The sequence below is a fragment of the Dipodomys spectabilis genome, unplaced genomic scaffold, assembly GCF_019054845.1.
Source record: "Dipodomys spectabilis isolate Male_0828 unplaced genomic scaffold, ASM1905484v1 ptg000034l, whole genome shotgun sequence".
NCBI lineage: Eukaryota > Metazoa > Chordata > Mammalia > Rodentia > Heteromyidae > Dipodomys > Dipodomys spectabilis.
The window spans coordinates 4,278,649-4,294,460 of record NW_024870711.1 but is presented as its reverse complement, the minus strand read 5'-3'; the positions used below and the strand labels follow the sequence as shown (position 1 = coordinate 4,294,460).

Genomic DNA, 15,812 nt, shown 5'->3' with positions numbered 1-15,812 from the left:
CTTCCAAACCCTCTGACGTCCTGGGGTTTTGTATAAGTTATTTGCAGAAGGTCCTGTTATTTTTGTAACAAGCTTGGCTATACAGAGTCATGCATCCACAAACAATAGAAAGAAACAGAACTGTGAAATGTATTGTTTGTAGTCATGAAAACTCTTTAGTCCATACATTAGGTAAGTCAGACTACTGGGCACCTAAAATTTCAAGACAGTAGGTGATGATAAGGGAGGTACACAGTTCCTCAGGAGTCTGGCTTTTACCAGTTCTCCTTTTCACAAAGGTTCATGAATAGCCATTACTTTTTAGGTGGAGAGATGAAAGCTAAGTTGGAACTGATAGCTAAGGGGTAAAAAACCAATACCCTGTACCTCTTCTGCCTCGAAGCCAAGATGTTTGCACCTTACATTGACTATAATCAGTCAAGGGTGGTTATAGTTTCCCTGTACACTATAATCCGCACAGATAGTCCTAAAAACTCTCCCACAAGGGTTTAAAATTTTTGCACAATGATTGTTTTTTTTTTTAATTTCAAAACTTATTGCAAAGCCACATCAGAATAAATAGGTCAATTGAACTTCATCAAATTTAGAAACAGTTGTGTTTCAAAGAACACCAATAAGAAAATAAGGCTTCATTCAGAATGAAAAAAAGTATTCGCAACTTGTATACTTGTAAAGAATTTCCATCTAGCATAAAAAAACTCATAGCAATATACAAATAGCCAATAAACACATGCCAGTGTGTGCAATATTATTAGTCACATGCACAACTTTGCATGAGTTTATGCAGAATCTTTTATTCTATTTCATTTGTCTATGAGCCAGTTCCATTATTTGCTTTTCATTATGGCTCTGAGGGATGATTTGGGATCATGTACTATTTTTTTCATATTTGGACCTTCTTTTGCTTCCATATGAATTTTAAGATAGAAATTCATTGAAATTTTATTGGGAATTTTATTAACTCTTAAGCTCACTTTTGGTAATGTAGCCATTTTCACAATCTTAATTCTGCTGATCCTGGATAGAGGAAAGGGTATCTGTGAATTGCCATGTCTTTAGTAACTTCAGGACCCACTGAACTATCAAGTATAAGAATGCTTTTTACTTGATTTTTTTCAGAGGTAATTTTTCCCCCCTGAAGGATACAACCCTTCTTGAATAACTGTAATTATTTTTTAATGGGGAATGGGGAACAGATATTTTCTTAATATCAGCCCATGAGAAAAGAGGAATAGAGGTCTCTTCTTTCTCTCACTTTAGTTTTAGGGATGTTTTACTCAATGAATGGCACAGTCAGTGAGGAAAGATGGACTTTATTGGCATAGTGACTGCAGAAGGACTGAGGGTTTTCAGTTGGCAGCGATGCTGCCCTGATCCAGTCCATATAGTTGCACTCTCGGGTACCCATTCCAGGGTATCCCTCCAAGGCACAGCCCAGTCCCCAGAAGATGATTCCCTGGAGTTCTCATTGCACATCACAGGGCCACCAGAGTCCTCCTACGATAGAAAAAATCAGAGTTGTGTAAGTTAGAGCTGAGAGGACATAAAACCACCCTGAACTCAACAGCCCATTTGTCTACTGTGTGGCTGTTTTTCTCATGGTGGTCCATGCTCTGCTTTTGTTATGGGGATGATATGCAGTCAAATGAGCCTTATTCACTTTTCAATGCATTACAGTACCAGCCTGACCAAATTGGGCCTTTAAGTCATGTTCCCGGTGGATTCTGTTTGTGATCCGTGGTGGGTGGTAAGAGAAGGGGTCAGCTCACCTGGCAGGAGTCCTTGCCTCCCTCGAGGAAGTGTTCTAGGTGATCTCCCAGGGTAGGCTTCTTCACAGTCAGCCTGTGTTAACAGGGGAGCCTCCAGGCACTGCAGAAGATCTGGATATGAGTGGTCTTGCAGGGGCAGGAAATGACCAAAGAATTATATTCACACAGGGAGACCAAAGGAGGATATTCTTAGGAGAGGATCACAAGGGTTCAAGAGCTACATGCATATGATCTTATAAGGTGATGCTGATCAAAACAAACTCCAATAAAAGGAAACAAGAGGGTTTTTTGGGTACTTTATGTTATTTCTCCTTTGTGGCCGTTTTGGCTTTTTGTAGCTATTTTCTTGGATGTAATTTATCTGTTTGGGGGATAGGAAGGGGGATTGAAGAAATGTGGGACAGAGGGTGAACAAATGCAGCAACAGATGCACTAGATACTATGATGAACATGAACTATGTAACTACTCAGGAGTGAGTAGGGGCATGTCCAGAAGGAAAAAGTAGGGGAAAACAGGGAAAAGGTTGCACTGTTTTAAAAGAAATGTACTTATTACCTAACAAATATAACTGTCATGCCTCTGTATATCAACTTTACAATAACAATAAAATAAACAAATAAAAATAAAAAACAACAACGAGGAAGAACAATGAATACCAGTAGTTACTATTGGACAGAACCCTAAAAGTGCAACATCCAGGAAGAAAGAGTAGTTCTTGATTCCCAGAAGGGTTGACTATTCAGTTTTCTGGTAATCATCACAGATTATTCTCTATTAGTCCCTTTTGGCTTGTAGGGATAAAAATATTGGGACTATCTCCCTGCTATCTTCTGTGGATTGTGTGTGGCAATCATTTGAAATCAACTTGCATGCTGGAAGCATAGGAAATCCAACTCGGCAACTATTACAGTTCTGGAAAGTATTGGTAAGGTGAGACTTGGGAAATTAAAGAGCTCTACTCACCATCAAAGCTCAGGGTGTTGCCCTAGCCAGAGATGAGGCACTCTGTGCCACCAGGTGCTCAGCTGGATGGCAGATGCACAGTGCCTACATGGGAGTTGAGGGTTGTAGATTTGGAGAGCTTGATCAGCATGATGTCATTCTCTGCAGTCATTAGGTTGAAGCCAGGGTGAGGGATGATCTTGGCAACCTCAATAAACTGCTTGTTTCTCTCAATAACGTTGATGTTAGGCTCTCCCAGTCACACTTGCATGGAACTGCGGGAAGAAGAGGTCTATTGGTGGCTGGATCTCCATTTCATAAGATAGCCCAGGTGCTCAAGCCCCCTACCCATGCACTGTCCCTGAAAGGCTCATGTGGGAATATACTTTTGGTGTCTAACAGATATTTCAAAAACACTGCTTCTCATGTACACTGAGTTCCCCAGTATTAACTGTTTATAAATACACTCATTGAGTACTTTCAGAGAGAATTTTTTTTAAAATTTCCTTCTATAAAACAGGAGACTGAGACCAAAAAAGAAAATCATTCTTTCATGCTACATTGGTTAAAGTAAAATGGTAGAAATTCCTGAATGCCACCAGGAGACATGGAATGTGTTGTGAAGTGGGACATACAGCAGGTGGCATGTTAGAGTTTGGCTGGGCATCAAGCCAGACGTCACCAGAAGGTAAATTATACATCCAGATTCCACTTGACATTTGCATCATGTTCAAAAATGTAATGTTGAATTAATATTTTACCTAACACCTGGTGTCAGAACCTGAACTTACCACGATCCCCGACCCAACTGGCTCAAAAACACTTCTCTGTTTTCACAAGTAGCTGGCAGAGTGTGAGGATGACAGTTTGTGGTGCTTGGGTAAGAGGTGATACCTCTATCTTGTTTAAGGTGATCCTGTGGCATTTGCTCGTTGTGGAGTATAACTAAGATCACTGATTTTCATGGTAAGGACAGGCTTGTTTCAGCATCTATACTATCTCTACTAGACAGATGTCTCAAAGGGTATCCTTGATCAATGATAAGTAATTATGAGAAGAGGGAGCTTTGGATTGGTCCATTATGCTCTCACCTCATTTAACAAGGAACATGAAAGGAAATGAGCAGTTTTATGGTTTATTTAATTACTTTCTTATCTTTTACCTTTTCCTTTTTGTGCCAGAATTGGGACTTGAACTCAAGGCTACCATTTGAACCACAGACCCTCTTCTGCCATTTTAATGGTTAACTGGAAATAAGAGTCTCACAGTTTTTTATTTTTTGCTGGTTAGGCTGTCATTGAACCTTGATGCCTTAAATCCCTCTATTGAGTAGTTAGGTTTACAGGTGTGAACCACCAACACCTAGCAGAAGTGAGTATTTTTATATCTAAAGGGTGAAATTCAGCCCTTTTTTTGGTTGATGTGTCTTTACTTAGAACCTAGCATCCGCTTATTGAAGGTGGTATGAATGAACTTACAGGCTAGTACTGTAGTCATTGTGGTGAAACCACTCCCTCTAACTTAGATGGATAGGGTGGTTCTGGTGAGCTATTCCAATTGAATTTGGAGTTTTATACAATTCAGGGCATTGTTTATTCCCAAGCATAGTGTACCCTGGATTTTTTTTTTTTTTTTGGGTCCGGTCATGGGGCCTGAACTCTGGGTCTGGGCACTGTCCTTCAGCTCTTCAGCTCAAGGCTAGCACTCTACCACTTGAGCCACAGCGCCACTTCCAGCTTTTTTCTTTTTGCTTATGTGGTGCTGAGGAATCGACCCCAGGGCCTTGAGCATGCAAGGCAAGCGCTCTACCACTGAGCCACCTTCCCAGACCCCCTGGATTATTTTTGAAAAAAATTTAAAAAATTATTATTACACAGTTGATACACAGAGGGGCTACAGCTCCATGAATCGGGTAATGAGTACAATTCATTTGGAACCATGTCTCCCCTTCCATCGCTCTCTCATTCTTTCCCTTCCATCCCCACCCACAAGATATCCGGTTAATGTTCCAGTGTCTAGTATCACTGTTGTCTTTGTTCATCCTTGTTACACCTTTTATGTACCTTCCCTTGCCCTCCCACATACAAATTGACAAACAAGAAAAAAGGAAAAGAACACAGAAACAGCAACAATGGCAAGTAAAGAATGTCTCTTGTCTTCTTTTCTTGGAGTTCATTTAATAGAACATTAAGTTATATTTCTGTGTGCCATTTCATCCTTTGCATTTTCAAACTGTTTTAATGACGGCAACAGAGGCTAATTTTGTGGTGCTTTTCTCTCCCATCACCCCTAGCATAGACAACATCTACCTCTTTTCATTTCGTTGTCACAAACATCAGTGGTGTAGCCTACCTCTTGGGTGATCAGGTTGATTATTCATTGTGAAGTAACGTGCTCAGGTCCACCCAGAAATAATTCAAGCAGATTCAAGAATATTCTAGGCTAGATCTGCAGGTTCAGCCATCAAAAATTGTGCCTCCTTTATTCTCCTCTGATCGTTGATGGAGCCTCACAAAGGTGTGTGCTAGCGACACTATTACCTCCCTTTTACAGATGAGACATTTAAACCTGTGAAGTTTCTAGATAAAAATCTAGGATTCAGACTCATTCTTGTTAGGGGAGTTTATTGAAAAATAGTATAAACATCTGGGTACAGGAAGACAATCGGAGATTTGTTTTGGGTGGCCTGTTAAAGCTTGCTGGGCATCAAACCAGAGGCTACCAGGAGGGAAAGAGATTGTATGTCTGGATTTCTCTTGACGTTTGATTCAGTGTGCAAACTAGAATTTTGAAGTAATAGTTCTCTTAGCACCTTGTTTCAGAACCTTAATTTGTCATGATATCTGAAGTATGCGGCCCATGTCTACTTAGCAGAGGCAAACTTCTCTGGGCTGACCCAGGATGGGAAGAGCACGGCATGTCAGTGGTGTGTGAATTAGGGTTGATATTCTGTTATGTCACTAAATGTGATTCTATCATGGTTTCTTTTTGTGCAGTGTTCATAGAACATAATAAGGATACACTTTGCCTATCATTGGTAGTAAATGCACAAGATAGGATTCTTATAGAAAATAATAATTAATAATTCTCAAGAAGAGGGTTTTCTTGATTTGCTTAGGTGGCTCTGACTTCATTTATTTATTTATTTTTATTAATATTTTTTAATTGTGAAAATCCCATATAGAGGGGTTACAATTACATGGGCAAGGTAATGAGTGCATTTTTTTCTTTTCTTTTTTCTTTTTTTTTGGGGGGGGAGGTCTGGTTGTGGGCCTGAACTCTGGGCCTGGGCGCTGTCCCTCAGCTCTTCAGCTCAAGACTAGCGCTCTACCACTTGAGCCACAGCGCCACTTCCGGCTTTTTTTTCCTGCTTATGTGGTGCTGAGGAATTGAACCTAGGGCCTCATGCATGCAAGGCAAGTTCTCTACCACTGAGCCACCTTCCCAGCCCAATGAGTGCTTTGTTTCCCCTTCCCATCCCTATCTGACTTCATTTAAAATACTCCTTGAGTCTTTTTGTATCTAGAGTTTGAAGTTTCACCTTTCCCAGATTTTGTGATCTCATGAAGAGCTTGAGATCAGCTTTTTCATGGCAGTTCAAGCAGGGTAGGTACTAAAGGCAGCCATAGGCAGAACCCTCCACTATATACTCAGATGAATAAGGTGGTTCCTGTGAGCTGCTTCAAGTGCATCTGGAATTGTATGCAGCTTGGAATATTGTTTGTTCTCAGGCCTGGATCCCTTTGAGTGCTTGTCTAACTTACGTTTTTGGCTCCCAGCAAGTGGCATGATCAATCCACTTTCTTTCAGTTATGAAAACAGAAATGAATTTTGTGGTGTTTGTTCTCCAACATGCCTTGCACAAGACCCAGAGATAACTCTTCAGTTTTTCTTCATGGACATCAGTGTTGTTGCCCACTTCAAGGGTGATCAAGTGAGCCTTGTTATGGTGAAGTAATTTAGTCAATTCATCTAGAAGTTGAAATGATAAGATTCTCTCACTGACTGTGTTTCCAATCATAGAGATTTGTTGTTTCCTCTCATCTGATCCTTATTGGAGCCTCACTGGCATGGTCGGTCAGAGATAGTATTGTGTCCTTTTTACAGATGCAGCAAGGAAGCAACTAAATTTTGGAGGTCAAATGGCCTCTGTAAGGTCACTTGGATAAGGAATGCAGGGTCATACCAGGATTTCACCCTTGAACCCAAGTTTATTTCTGTCCTGTCCCTCCCTTGGGAAAATTTTCCCAGCCTCTGCAAAGTAGAACCTTATCTCTCTTGGATACTAAGACTCCTCGGCATCTGTGTAAGAAAGCAAAGAGCATATTGTGAGAAGAAAAAGAGAAGAATGTTGAGAATCTAGGAAGAGAAGGGAGAACAGCTCTAAAGCATCAGAATTGTAACCCTGAGAAAAAGTAAGAAACTATCCAAAGCTCAAACCCTGAATTGCTTTGGTGGGGAGGGGGAAAATGACCAATTAGCCCTGGTGAAAGCAGAAGGGCTGGTATAGCTTTATAAGAAAGGCATGTTTCTTTCAGGCTTTAAATCCAAAGACACTAAAGCTACCAGCACAACTATGCTCATTGCAGCATTGTTGCCCACAGCCAAGATATGGAATCACCCCAGCTGCTCCCTAGTTGAATGGATCAAGAAAACGGGGAATATACTCACAATGGAATTCTATGCTTCCATCTGAAATAATGACATTGTGCCATTGGTAAAGAAATAGAATGACTTGGAAAAATTATATTAAGCAAAGTAAGCCACACCTAAAGAAACACAGGTTGCATGTTTTCTCTCACTTGTTGTTACTAGAATGTATCTGTTAATCTACGTGTAAACACACTGGTTGGTAAAAGTAAAAAATTTCACTTGGACATGAGAAATTATATAGGATTCTAGGTATTCACACGTGGGACAAAAGGAGGATATTCTTAGGAGAGGATCACAAAGGCTCAATAGCTATGTAATATGCTCATATAAAATGATATTTATAGAAATGAACACTAAGTAATAGAAACAGGACATTTTTTGTTATTGTGATTTTTTTCTCCTTTGTTTTGCATGTTTCCTTTTGCTTAAAGTTAGGGAGCAGGACTAGGGGAAGCATGAGGTTGGTGTACTCTAAATTTCTGATCACCACAACCAATATAGATTTCTAAGTCAATCTCACTTTTCAGAGTTTGATGGGTCACACAAAGCACCCTATTTACTATCTAGATGCAGTAAATCAAGGGAGGGGATGAGACTGGATACAGTATCTGTCTGGACAGAGAGAGGGACTCTGCTATAAGAGATATAGCGCTTAGAAAAGTCATGGCACAGACGACTGGAGCTGTGAGTTTTAGACAAAAACAGCTGAAGATTTCCCTATCTGCTTATAGCATGATGAAGGATACCAGGGCCCAATAGAACTAGGCAGTGGCTGAGGAGAAATACCTAATTTCTGGGCATATGAATTAAAATGTGATATAATAAGACTACTGTGTCATTTATTTGCAAATATCTACTTTTTCAGACTAGGAATAGGTTCAAAAGATTGCATGGTGTAGCAAAACTACTGGAGAGGAATTTGGTTTTCAGAAGTAGAGGTTCTGGTTCTACATAACTTACATTAATAAGAGGGGTACTTAAACTCCAAGGCTTTAGATTCCTCATCTGTAAAATGTGGACAGAATTATTTATAATCAATTGCCTTGGTAAGGAGGCATCAGGATCAGATTGGAGAACGGGAAGCATGTGCTCCATGGAGGAGTAGGAATGTTTAGCCTGTGACTAACATGCTCATATCCCAACTTCCCAAGTTCCTTTTAGGTAAACTTGTCACTTTACATCATTTGAGCTGATGATGGTCTTTGAGGTGGGAAAGCTCAAGGTGTTTCTGAACATTATGCAGAAATGGTTATGAAGAAAAAAAAATGGTTATGAAGAATTAAAATTTTGGGTGTGTAATAATCATGTGAAAATACTCATTGTTGGCAGGGTTGAAAGAGAATGGCTTCAAATACACAGTACCAAGTGGGAGGCAGGCAAAAATCCTAGACAAATAGACATAATAGAAAATATTAGAATATAGATGATACCTATAGCTCCATAAATATACAGATTTACTTGCAACAAGTATTTTGGGATGCATCCTAGCCATATGAGTATAAAGCATTATGACAATTGTCTCTATAGACATTGTCTTCTCTGCTTATTTGTTAATTCCTGCTGCCTCTAACTAAATCCCTTTCACTGTTAATGCAGGGCTAAGAGATCTTGAAAATGACATTGGTTTTCAGGTGCATCTCCAGTAGAAATCTTTGGAACTCATCAATATCCAATACTTCTTGATAACTCTGTGGCATTTTCATTGCTATTTGTATTTGTTGAAGATCTTTGGTAGCCTTTCTTAGTGGTGCATACATCAATACAGTAGACTTCCCTGCTTATGAAAGAATTCTTGTCATTTTATTGAATTACCTAGAGTTTGATGGTATTGTGTCCACCCCACAGCTTCTTCAAGAAAGTTGCTGTCAACAATACCTTTTCTCTGTATCTTTTCCTGTCAGCTTATAACTCAGTCTTTATTTCTGGTAACCTCCATCCTTCCAATGACCAAACTGTAGACTATGAAGACGAGAGCCCCTTACTTATAAGTGGTAGCAGTGGGCTGCGGACATTACCTACTGGTCATTGATGAGGGAGCCACCACAGAAATGGTAGCCAGAGTTCAGGGACACAGGTAGGGCAAGGAATTTTCTGCACAGGTGTAGCCTCCAGTGACTATCTTGTCATCATCATCAAGAGGAAAAGCTGCTAGAGTGGAGACAGGAAAGAAGTCAATTTAGCAGCCTGCTTAGAGTGGAGCCCAAAGTCCTGTGTCTACTTCCTTCCTAGTGCTCCCAAAGAGTATAAGCAAGTAGTCCATTTAGGTGTCAGACTACAATTGTTCAAAATGCCTGGGTTGTTTAGACACCAAATAGACGTAATTCCCTTTTGGAACAGATGAGGACACAGGAGCACCTTCAGAAGCCAGGCAAGAAGATGCACTCAGCATTTGGTTATCTTACACACTGATTGTTCTTCCTTTGTATTTTTCAGTTGTCTACTCCTGTTACTGTGATTCCCCGAGAGTAGCAGAATGGTCTGGCATTTATTTCTAAGAATGTGACTAACTGCATAGACCCTGGCTGCATCAAGCTTCTCCCATAATTCAAATCTTTAGAGAAAGGATCAAAAAATTGTAGTCCAAGAGACCTCAGGCAGAGCGCAGGGAAGCACTGATATTATCCAAGACAATTATTTTTCAGCTTCACAGCATATCTAGATATCTTAATATTGTCTGTGAATTTGAAACTGTCATACAGGTGGCAGTCTCTCAACATGATTTTATAATTGCAAAGGTGTATATCTAGGGAAATTAGATTTACAATCTCTGTCCATGATTTTGATGTTAAAAACAGTTATAGTGGAACAATCACAGAGGTAGTGGGACCTAGATACAGACTCACCGGTACATTTTATAGACAACATCTACCTGACGTTCTTCTCAAGCCACTCTGAGTCAGGTGAGCAATGGGGGTGGGAATGGCTCAGGAAGAAGGTTAGAGAGGTAAGGCTTAGAGCTCATGAAGCAGGGAGGGCAGAGTCCTCAAGAGGTAAATGGAATATAAGCTTGTGGGTAGGATGGGTCCAGCCATACCAAGAGAGCAAATGCTGTCCTGTCGTGGAGAAGGCAGTGTCAAAGCAAAGCATGGAACTCACCAGCAGCTCCCACAAGGATCCAGTGCATGGTCACTGTTCAGATTCCAGGTCAGCTGTCTGGTTAGGTTGCACTTCTGCATGATGCAGAGTGTGTTTTTAAGTTCCTTCCTTTCTCTTCAGTTCATGCTCTCCCTCTGCCCAGATGATACTCCTTGCTTGGTCCTGTCAGTGCATAAATATGTTTCTTACTCTCTATTTGGTGCTTAAAGTTCTCTGAAGTAGTTCAGCTCTCTATACATATTTGGTCTTTCATTGACCTATCCATTCATACCCTTTTTGAGACAAGTGCTTTGTTTTATAAATATTGTTTTTGATTCTTTGGCATTTCATCCATTTAAATCAGTTGCTGTGGAAATTTAAATTTTAGGAGGACTATGTTGCCTTGCTCTTTGGTATTTGTTTTGTATATGTGTTGCAATTTGTACCTCTGGAACTGACGCATTAACTTAATTTTATTCTACCCTCTTCCTTAAGCTATAATGTTTGGCAAGGGTTTGGTGGACCAATTCATAAAGTTTCTTGTGACTGGTGAGGGAAAGAGGTTAGTAGCAGAACACACACCAAATGTGCTCAAGGCTCAACTTGATCTGTGATGGGAGGATCTTGATTTTCCTTCTCAAAAGGAAGAAAACAAACAGTAGCAACAATTGCAGCATATAAAATAGCCAAATACCAAACCCTATCAGCAAGCACTTGAAAACATTTACCACCAACACAATAAAACAGTTGTAAGACAAAGATTGTATAAAATAAGCTATACATATACAAGTTAATAAAGAAAAAAAGGAAGACAAAAGAAAATGAAAACATTAAAGGGGAAAGTGAAAAGGAAAAAATAGGGTCCAGGTAGATTTAGAAATAATAACTAAGGGAGTTCCGGGAAGATGGCGGAGGAGAAGCTGGAATCTGAACAAGCTCTTGCATAGAAAACAGTTTCAGAGTTCCAGTGAACAGTCCCAAGCCAGAGAATCACACCAAGTGTGCCATCACAGGACAGAGAGTTAGTCAAGAGAGGGGAAGCCAAGCAGACACATCTGAGCAGCTGCCGCTGCGGCGGCAGGGTCGCAGCGGCAACCACCGCCGCGGAGGCATACCTGAGACGCAGTCCGGGACGAAGGAGCCAGACGCAGCGGTGGAGCGGATTCTACTCAACACCAGCAAGAACCGACAAGGAGCGGACAACTTCATCCTGCACTTTGCAGACCAGAGACGACCCGAGATCCATGACTCCGCGTGAGTAGAAGCCCCACTTCCTCACTCCTCTGGGAGCAGAGGAGGGAAGGCCACCCCTCCCCCCACCAGCACCGGTGATCTCCATCTTGGATACCGACAAAGCTCGGAGGAGCGGCTAGCTCCAGCTCAGGCCTTGGAATAGAGCTAGTCATTTGGCAGTTCACGGGAACTTGGCGGCGAGGTGACCTCACAGACTCAGTTCCATCCAGGGAGGGGTCGCCCAGCTCAGGCACCAGCCATTGGAGTGGCTCTCCTCGCTGGGTGGCCAGAGCCAGAGGCTGCCCCTCCCTCTAGCAGCCACCACAATCAATTGAAAAACAGAAACCCTGAGAATGGCTCCAGGCTGGGTGCTGTGAGTTTTTTTTTGCACAAAATAGCCCCAGGGAAAAGCTACTGTTCCTTGAAAGACCTCAACTCTACCCAGAACCTAGCCTCATCACTGCATCCCCCTCTTTTGTGATTCTCAAAGCAGATCACCCTCCCAGTAAACTAACCTGGGAGGGGGATCTAAAAATCTTGGGTAAAGCAGAGCATTTTTCTGCCTGTTCCAACAAACTGACTTAAGAAACCAATCAAGCCACAGGACCTCAAGCTGACCAGAGACTCCAACCAGACTCTGGTTACAGACAAAAGGGAGATACAGGACTCTTCCCACCCCTCCCAAAAAAAAAAAAAAAAAAATCAAAGAACTTTTTTTTTCTTCTTCTTCTTCTTTTCTTTTTTTCTTTTCCTTGTTTTGTTTTTTTTTCGTTTTTTGTTACCTTATATATATATAAAAAAATTTTTTTTTTGCTTTTCTAAAACTTTTATTAATCTTTAATTTTTGCCTCTTCTGAAAAAATAATTGTTTTCCATTAATTTTTTTTTCTCCTCTTATAATTTTTATTTTAGGAATACGTGAATGTGTGTTTTCTTTTCTTTTCTTGTCTTCTTTCTCTTTTTCATTCATTCTTAATTATCTTTTTGTTTTTGTTTTTTTTCTAGCTCTACTGAACTTCTGATCTTTTCTTCTCACTTTCCTATCCTTTCCAACTTTTCCTCTTTGTTCACCTTTATGTGACTTAACTCTTGTCCTCCACATCCTCAGATAAACCCGTAGTTAACCAGTAGACCCTATCCCCCATTGTGTACACACTTAATCCACAAACTTATTACTCAATTCAAAACCTCTGAGACTTAAATTCATTAATAACAGTACTACCTCTTTATACCTATATAATATTTTAAGCATTTTTTAAAAGTTTTTCTCATCTCCTCTATGTCCCTCCCTTTCTCTCAACATATTCATATCCCTCTATAAATAGATGGTCTTTTAATCTCTAAAATAACATTAATTTTTACGTCTCTATTTTTTTTCTGGTCTCTTTTCATTCCCCTTTCCCTTTCTTCCCTTTTTTCTCTCTCTCTACTTGCATCCTACCCAACCTATTTCCTGCATTGTGATTAGGACATAGTTAACTCTCCCTGTGCCTTCCCACACCAATCTATTCCTATTTTTTACCCACATCTCTCCCTAACCCTAATAATTTCTGGTTTTCCAAATTCTTCTCTGCGGTTCAAAGTCCTTTAACATATAGTTGTTTGATGTCGAATAGATGTATCTGTTGAACTAGATTGTATCTGTAGACTATTGACTGTACAAATGCAAACTTTGGTTGATGGTTGCCTTAAGATAGTGTTCTAGCACAAAACTGGTGCTATCTTCATCTCAAATGGGCAGAGTAAGCCGGAAAAACACAAGAAAAATGGCAAATTCGGGTATCTCAACTCCCAATCCTGATAATCAGGGGTTAGAACAGATAATGAATAATCCAGAGGAGAGTTCCCAAACAGCTCTACAAACACTGGTGGCAAACATGATAAATGAAAAGTTTGACAACGTACAAAGGACTCTGTATGAGCGTGATAGGGAGAGAGAGGAGGCATCCCAGAAGTTTATACAGGAATATCATAAGCGTGAGGAAGCTACTCAAAAACTGATACAGGATTTGCGTGAACAACTTGAGAATACTCAAAGAGAAAGGGAGGAATGGCGTGAGCAGGCTGAGAACACTCAAAGAGATCTGCAGGAATCCCGCGAACGGGAGGAAGCTAATCAAAGAGTAATACAGGAATTGAGAGACCAGGTAGAGAACACACAAAGATCACTAAAGGCATTCATGGAATCCATTAACAAAGAGATGAAGGAAGTCAGGGAGACCACAAAGGGAATGCTGAATGGAACCCAACAGAAGGAATGGGAGCCCAAAGAAACCATAACCAATCAACTAAGTGATTTGAGGACAAACACTGAACACCAAATTAAGGAAGTAAAGAAATTCATACAAGACCTAAAACAGAGCTTCAACAAAGAACTTGAAGCCATCAAAGCTGACCAAATAGAAGGAAAAGAGATAAAAAACAAAGTAGAGAGTCTTGACAGCAGGTTAGAACATGCAGAAGATCGAATCTCAGGGATTGAAGACAGCCTAGATATTATAGAGAAAGAACATACAACCATCCAAGACAAGTCCAAGAAATATGATAGATCTATCCAACACCTGGAAGACACCATCAGAAGGCCTAATCTAAGGATAATGGGTGTAGAGGAGCACCTAGAAACAGAAGTTAATGGTCTAGGAAATCTGTTTAACAGGATCCTAGCAGAGAACTTCCCAAACATGCAAAAAGATAGGCCTGTCCAGATACAAGAAGCCTTTAGAACCCCAAATAGACCAGACCAGAATAGGACATCCCACCGTCACATTATAATCCACACAGGATCAACTCAGAACAAGGAAAAGATCCTTAAAGCTGTCAGAGAGAAAAGGGTAATCACTTATAAAGGGAAACCAATTAGAATCACCTCAGATTTCTCAGCAGAGACAATCAAAGCAAGAAGAGCCTGGAATGATGTATGCCATGCCCTAAAAACAAACAACTATCAACCAAGAATACTGTACCCAGCTAAACTCTCCTTCATAACTGAAGGCCAAATAAAAACCTTCCATAGCAAAGAAAAATTGAAACAATACATCTCCACCAAACCAGCCCTACAAAAGATTCTTAAAGATGTCCTACACATAGAAAACCAACAAGACCGCAATAAAGGCCAAGAAACTGCACCCAAACTGAGAATCCAAGAACCATAGGAAGAACCCAGTTTTCGGAGCCCCCAAGAAGGTAGATAACATGGCAGGAACTCCCAAATACCTCTCAGTCCTATCTCTTAATGTTAACGGACTGAACTCTCCAATTAAGCGACATAGACTGTCTAGTTGGATTAAAAAACAAGACCCTTCTATCTGCTGCCTGCAGGAGTCACATCTTGCCCGTAAAAACAAACACATTTTCAATGTTAAAGGCTGGAACAAAATCTACCAAGCAAACGGACCGCATAAACAGGCGGGAGTTGCAATCCTAATATCAGATAAAATAGACTTCAAATTAAAATTCGTGAAAAGAGAGAAAGAAGGTCGCTACATACTAATTAAAGGATCTCTCCTTCAGGAGGATATTACAATTCTAAATATCTATTCGCCAAACAATGGAGCACCCAAATTTATCAAAGAAACACTACTTTCCCTCAAATCCCATATAGATCCAAAGACATTAATCGTTGGGGATTTTAACACACCACTCTCCCCACTAGATAGATCAACTCGGCAAAAACTCAACAGAGAAACCGCAGATCTAAACAGCTGCATAGATCAACTAGACTTAACAGACATTTACCGAACATTTCACCCAGCAGCATCAGAATACACGTTTTTCTCAGCAGCACATGGAACGTTTTCTAAAATAGACCACATTTTAGGCCACAAAGCAAACTTGTCTAAATTCAGAAACATTGAAGTTATACCTTGCATTCTCTCTGACCACAAGGGAATAAAGTTAGAACTCAACACCAAAAGCCACCAAAGAAAGTCCGGTATCACATGGAGGCTGAACAACACACTGCTGAATCATGAGTGGGTCATGGAAGAGATTAGAAAGGAAATTCAAATGTTCATGCTATTCAACAAAAATGAACACACAAAATACCAGCTCCTCTGGGACACAGCAAAGGCAGTACTCAGAGGCAAGTTTATAGCTCTGAGCTCCTACATCAACAAATTGGAAAGATCTGAAACTAACAA

At 40.4% G+C, this 15,812-nt stretch overlaps 1 pseudogene and 1 gene segment (V, D, J or C); both read right to left on the bottom strand.

Annotated features, from left to right (window-relative positions):
* The window catches only part of LOC122105764, a 152,857-nt gene that overhangs the window by 23,750 nt on the left and 113,295 nt on the right, over nt 1-15,812 (bottom strand).
* Nucleotides 1,274-10,489, bottom strand: LOC122105783 (annotated as a pseudogene).